Source organism: Nycticebus coucang, chromosome 10, assembly GCF_027406575.1.
Source record: "Nycticebus coucang isolate mNycCou1 chromosome 10, mNycCou1.pri, whole genome shotgun sequence".
Classification (NCBI taxonomy): Eukaryota; Metazoa; Chordata; class Mammalia; order Primates; family Lorisidae; genus Nycticebus; species Nycticebus coucang.
The window spans coordinates 5,425,087-5,432,560 of record NC_069789.1 but is presented as its reverse complement, the minus strand read 5'-3'; the positions used below and the strand labels follow the sequence as shown (position 1 = coordinate 5,432,560).

The 7,474-nt window shown below is 37.4% G+C and overlaps 1 pseudogene; it reads right to left on the bottom strand.

Moving 5' to 3' along the window:
- Positions 1 to 1,105: 1,105 nt before the first annotated feature.
- On the bottom strand, positions 1,106 to 1,214 carry LOC128597777 (uncharacterized; annotated as a pseudogene).
- Positions 1,215 to 7,474: the final 6,260 nt, after the last annotated feature.

Genomic DNA, 7,474 nt, shown 5'->3' with positions numbered 1-7,474 from the left:
CAACAAAAAAACCTTATAAATATTCGTTGCCTCTAATGACTACTTTTTAACTCAACCAGCTTCAAAAAATACACATTTTTTTTTTTTTTTTTGAGATTGGTAGAAACCCTTTGCATTCGTAATATGGACCTTCAAACATAAACAGCATATTTCATTTGGTTTTTCATTTCTCCGTTACGGTCATGCTGTGTAAAAGCCCCTGTATGATATGCAAAGTGCTCTCAGTTCTGAAAAACAGCCTTGAAGAACATACGTCCTGAAGGATATGCATCTTAACAGAAGACTAGAAATCAACGTCTGAAATAAAACTTCAAAGCTAAAAAAACGCATGGACTGATATCTTATTATTGAAAATCGAAGAACATATGATGGATCCTAAACCGTACTTTTTCTTATTCGCGGCCTAGTAAAGGCTCTCATTACAGGCTAGAATGACTTCCCCGCTGGCATCTGAAGGCAGCACTCCCTGCCTTGTTGGTGTCATTTTACTCCCAGGTTGATAATGTATAAAAACCATCAAGAGCCAGACTTCAGTTTAGGGTTAATTGCCTTTCCTCACTCACCCCAGATCTCCCCGGTTCTCTGTAACTCATCTTTCTACACTGGCTTCTTATTCAGTTGACTCTTGGACACTATGGATTTGAACTGGGAGGGCCCTAAGGGGCTGCATATTTTTTCCACACAAGTCACACACAGTGTGCCTGGTCTTCTGCCTCCCACCCACCTCCTCCACCTGCTCCACCTTTGCCATCTCTGAGACAGCAAGACCAACAGCCCTGTCCTTCTCAGCCCACTGAATATGAAGGTGACTGGGATGCTGACCATTAGAAGGAGCCAATTCCTCTTAATGAATAGTAATTGTATTTTCCATTCTCTATGATTTTCTTAACACTATTTTTTTCTCTAGTTTACATTATTGTAAGAATACAATTTATAAAACATATGACATAAAAGAAATGAGTTGACTGTGTCATAAGTAAGGCTTCTAGCCAGGAGAGGGCTATTTAATTTGCAGAAGTCAAAAATAATACATGCCTATGCAAATACGTAGCGGGGGTCACCTCAGACCACACACTATTTAAGAGTGGCTACATTATCGATGGGGTGACTTTCATGGTCATGTCAACCTTCATTGAGCCCTAGCTCTAAATTTCTCCACGGAAATCTTTAGTTAAAGGTGAAAGATTTATACGATCTGAAGAGAAGCCAGAGTATTCTAGCTCCAAATTTCTAAGGAGTAGACTAACTTTAAATCAGATTACGTGTTACACTTTACTATTATTTCATGATGTAATTGTGAGATGTATGTGTGTGATAATGATTTTAAGTGTGTTTTGGGGTATAAAATATGTACTTGGTATTAAACACATTAGTATTTTAGTTTTTGTTTTTTTAACTAGAATACCCTTCCCTCTTCTTGTTTGAAGAATCATGGCTTTCTTTTTTTTTTTTTTTTCTTCTCTCTTCTTATCAGGTAGCATATTACTGCTACTTGCAATTGATATGAAAATGCATTAGCTATGCCAAATCAGAAAGCGCTACAATCTGGGGAAACAATACACCATCATTTTTGCTATTTGATACATTCATTGTTTGGGCATTACAGAGCAACCAGATGATGTATCTATTTCATAAAGGAATGAACAGCTTCCTAAAGTCCCCATCTAGTTCCAGGTACCCTCCAACAGGAAGAACATGCTCACTCCCGTTGTTTGCCTTTTCTAAGTCTATGCTTTCTGTCTGTCTCATACAACCTCTTGAAAGAGGAAAGGCAATTAAGGATGTAGGTGACATTTATCTTTCGTGAAAGTGAAGACTAAAATAGGAATCCCTTTTCATTAATGAATACTGATGAAAAATGCTCAATAAAATCCTAGCAAACAGAATTAAGCTACATATCAAAACAAAACAAAACAAAACATAATACATCATGACCAGGTGGGAATCTCTGAATTCTTTCTTTTTCTGATTCTGCTTGACTATCTGTTTTCTGCAGGAGAAGATTTTCCTCATGTGACAAAGTGTCATTTTCCGAGCACCACTGTAAAAGGAAGGAGGATGAGGAATCAGAATAAACATTGTGACTGGTCTGCAAGAAATGTTAATTAGAGAATGTGACTAAAATATTTATAACAAGGCTGTCCACATTAGCCAAAACTGGAAAGTACAGGGAGAAGGTGTTTTCTCCCACTGTAACAGGTGATTTTCTGTCAACAAAATAAGTGAAATGTGCTATATGTTTGTCTTCGTAGAGAAAATAGTAAGTCAAACCAAATATTCTGTTTTGGAAGTATATTACTTTAATTTCAAATATTGTTTTATTTTTCTTGTAGGGTTTATGTTATTTTTATATTTGCCACTTTCCTGGATGAGCCGAAATAGATCTCCCATCATTTTTATGATCGTTTCTAGCTACCATTATTTAAAAGATAAAATCCATCTCCTTTAATTTACAGTACAAATCAATTGATATTAATTTATCAATTACTTATTTCACATCAAAGGCCAGAATAGCGCAGGGCTCCTGCTTTGGTGGGAGGAATATTAACATGTACCTGTTTGGGATCATGTGCTATTTCCGGCCTTGCTGGTTTCCCAGAGATGTTGAGTAACAGACAGATGTGCTAAATACCCCATGTGCACTGGTGCTGGGAAACGCCTGGATCTTGTAATGAGTCGAAAAGTTTCAAGTGAACGTTTTATTGATATAACTGTAAATATACATTTAGAGTAATCTGACCTCCATTTCTAGAATTTTGTCACATCCTAAATATTGTGTAATTGGACGTTGAAAGATATTTGGGGTGGAGGGAGACAAGATGGCGGACTGAAGCCAGCTTTCAACAGAGGCTCCTGTCCAGAAGGAGAGTTAAGGGACAGGAATTTAGTAAGTATCCTGGTGGACTTGAGCCTCACCAGGAGAGAAGGTTGAAGAACGCACATCAACACCGCTGAGGCAAGCTGTGATCACAAGGACGCAAACAAAAGCTGAGACTTCAAGCCAGAGTAGAAGTTGCAATAGGATCGAACAGAAACCAGCTGAAAACAAGACAGAACCACTTTGCTCCACTACACCAGACAGGGCCCCAGTTTCTCAGGCCACAACACTGTACGGGCCCTCGATAAAACCCCAGGGGAAAAACCAAAGGGAGTAAAATAACCATGGGGCGGAATCAGCGGAAAAACTCTGGTAACATGAATAACCAGAATAGATCAAACCCCCCAAGAAAAGATACGGCAGATGTGATTGAAGATCCCATTCATAAACAACTGGCTGAGATGTCAGAAATCGAATTCAGAATTTGGATTGCAGACAAGATTAATAAAATGGAATTAGGAATTCGAGGAGAAATTCAAAAATTGTCTCAAGAGTTTAACGAATTTAAAGACAAAACCACCAAAGACTTAGACACACTGAAGCAAGAACTTACAGCCCTCAAAGATATGAAAAATACAGTAGAATCCCTCAGTAACAGAATGGAGCAAGCAGAAGAAAGGATTTCTGACATTGAAGATAAAGTCTTCGAACGCTCCCAATCTCTCAAAGAGGAAGAGAAATGGAGAGCAAAAACGGATCACTCACTCAGAGAACTCTCAGATAATTCGAAAAAAAGCAACATAAGGATTATAGGAATTTCTGAGAACGATGAAGTCACCTCCGAGGGCACAGAGGCCCTTCTGCATGAAATTATGAAAGAAAATTTTCCAGACATGCCTGGAGAATCTGAAATTCAGATAGCAGACAGCTTCAGAACCCCAGCACAATTCAACCCCAATAAGTCATCCCCCAGACATATCATAATTAGCTTCACTAAAGTTAACATGAAAGAGAAGATTCTCAAAGCAGCCCGGCGAAAGAAAACTATTACGTACAAAGGTAAGAATATTAGAATAACTGCAGATCTCTCTGCTGAAACTTTTCAAGCCAGAAGAGGCTGGTCATCAACTTTTAATCTCCTAAAGCAAAATAACTTTCAACCCAGGATCTTGTATCCAGCTAAACTGAGTTTCATCTATGATGGAGAAATTAAATACTTCAATGACATTCATATGTTGAAAAAATTTGCCATAAGTAAACCAGCTCTTCAGGATATTCTCAGACCTATCCTCCACAATGACCAACCCAATCCTATACCACAAAAGTAAACTCACTCAGAAACTTCGGATCAAACTCCAACTTCCACACTGGTGAAAGGATTAAAAATGTCCACTGGACCTTTGAAAAACTCGATACCCAAAATTCCACCAGACTTGGGAATCTGGATTTTTTAATCCAGTCAGCCAATCTATGTCTCTTCAGTGGGGAATTCAAGCCATTAACATTTATTGAGATAATTGATAAGTGTGGTAGTATTCTATTTGTCTTATTTTGTGAGAGTCCATTGCTTAGTTTTATCTTTTGCATCAGTGTGGAGGTTTGGTTCTGTCCTTTAATTTCTGAGTTCTTACTTTGCTGCTGATCCATTGTGGTGGTCAGTGTGCAGAACAGGTTGAAGTATTTCCTTCAATACTTCATCAATGTGAATGGCTTAAACTGTCCTCTAAAGAGGCATAGGTTAGCTGACTGGATACAAAAACTCAAGCCAGATATTTGTTGCATACAAGAGTCACATCTCAACTTAAAAGACAAATACAGACTCAGGGTGAAAGGATGGTCATCCATATTTCAGGCAAATGGTAATCAGAAAAAAGCAGGTGTTGCAATTTTATTTGCAGATAAACAGTAGGCTTTAAACCATCAAAAGTAAGGAAGGACAAGAATGGTCACTTCATATTTGTTAAGGGTAATACTCAATATGATGAGATCTCAATTATTAATATCTATGCACCCAACCAGAATGCACCTCAATTTATAAGAGAAACTCTAACAGACATGAGTAACTTGATTTCCCCCAGCTCCATAATCGTCGGAGATTTCAACACTCCCTTGGCAGTGTTGGATCGATCCTCCAGAAAGAAGCTGAGCAAAGAAATCTTAGATTTAAACCTAACCATCCAATATTTAGATTTAGCAGACATCTACAGAACATTTCATCCCAACAAAACTGAATACACATACTTCTCATCAGCCCACGGAACTTACTCCAAAATTGACCACATTTTAGGTCACAAGTCTAACCTCAGTAAATTTAAAGGAATAGAAATTATTCCATGCATCTTCTCGGACCATCATGGAATAAAACTTGAATTGAGTAACAACAGGAATCTGCATACCCATACAAAAACATGGAAGTTAAATAACCTTATGCTGAATGATAGCTGGGTCAGAGATGAGATTAAGAAAGAAATCGCCAATTTTTTGGAACAAAACGACAATGAAGACACAAACTATCAGAACCTCTGGGACACTGCAAAGGCAGTTCTAAGAGGGACATTTATAGCACTGCAAGCCTTCCTCAAGAGAACGGAAAGAGAGGAAGTTAACAACTTAATGGGACATCTCACGCAACTGGAAAAGGACGAACATTCCAACCCCAAACCCAGTAGAAGAAAAGAAATAACCAAAATTAGAGCAGAATTAAATGAAATTGAAAACAAAAGAATAATACAGCAGATCAATAAATCAAAAAGCTGGTCTTTTGAAAAGGTCAATAAAATAGATAAACCTCTGGCCAACCTAATCAGGAAAAAAAGAGTGAAATCTCTAATATCATCAATCAGAAACAACAAAGACGAAATAACCACAGACTCATCAGAAATCCAAAAAATCCTTAATGAATATTACAAGAAACTTTATTCTCAGAAATATGAAAATCTGAAGGAAATAGACCCATACTTGGAAGCACGCCACCTTCCAAGACTTAACCAGAATCAAGTGGAAATGTTGAACAGACCCATATCAAGTTCAGAAATAGCATCAACTATACAAAACCTCCCTAAAAAGAAAAGCCCGGGACCAGATGGTTTCACGTCAGAATTCTACCAAACCTTTAAAGAGGAATTAGTACCTATATTACTCAACCTGTTCCAAAATGTAGAAAAAGAAGGAAGACTACCCAACACGTTCTATGAAGCAAACATCACCTTGGTCCCCAAACCAGGAAAAGACCCAACAAGAAAAGAAAATTATAGACCGATATCACTAATGAATATAGATGCAAAAATATTCAACAAGATCCTAACAAACAGAATCCAGCAACACATCAAACAAATTATACATCATGACCAAGTTGGTTTTATCCCAGGGTCTCAAGGCTGGTTCAATATACGTAAATCTATAAATGTAATTCAGCACATAAACAAATTAAAAAACAAAGACCATATGATTCTCTCAATTGATGCAGAAAAAGTTTTTGATAATATCCAGCATCCCTTCATGATCAGAACACTCAAGAAAATTGGTCTAGAAGGGACTTTTCTTAAACTGATAGAGGCTATCTATAGCAAACCCACAGCCAATATCATATTGAATGGAGTTAAATTGGAATCATTTCCACTCAGATCAGGAACCAGACAAGGCTGCCCATTGTCTCCATTGCTTTTCAACATTGTAATGGAAATTTTAGCCACCGCAATTAGGGAAGAAAAGGTGATCAAGGGTATCCATATAGGGTCAGAAGAGATCAAACTCTCGCTCTTCGCAGATGATATGATTGTGTATCTGGAAAACACTAGGGACTCTACTACAAAACTCCTAGAAGTGATCAAGGAATACAGCAGCGTCTCAGGTTACAAAATCAACATTCATAAATTGGTAGCCTTTATATACACCAACAACAGTCAAATTGAAAAAGCAGTTAAGGATTCTATCCCATTCACAGTAGTGCCAAAGAAGATGAAATATTTGGGAATTTACCTAACAAAAGACGTGAAAGATCTCTATAAAGAGAACTATGAAGCTCTAAGAAAAGAAATAGCTGAAAATGTTAACAAATGGAAAAACATACCATGCTCATGGCTGGGAAGAATCAACATTATCAAAATGTCCATACTACCCAAAGCAATATATAATTTCAACGCACTCCCTATTAAAGCTCCACTGTCATATTTTAAAGATCTTGAAAAAACATTACTTCGTTTTATATGGAATCAGAAAAAACCTCGAATAGCCAAGACATTACTCAGAAATAAAAACAAAACAGGAGGAATCACACTACCAGACCTCAGACTTTACTAGAAATCGACAGTGATCAAAACAGCATGGTATTGGCACAAAAACAGAGAAGTAGATATCTGGAACAGAATAGAGAACCAAGAGATGAATCCAGCTACTTACCGCTATTTGATTTTTGACAAGCCAATTAAAAACATTCAGTGGGGAAAAGATTCCCTATTTAACAAATGGTGCTGGGTGAACTGGCTGGCAACCTGTAGAAGACTGAAATTGGACCCACACCTTTCACCATTAACGAAGATAGACTCTCATTGGATTAAAGATTTAAACTTAAGACATGAAACTATAAAAATACTAGAGGAGAATGCAGGGAAAACCCTTGAAGAAATTGGTCTGGGTGAGTATTTCATGAGGAGAATC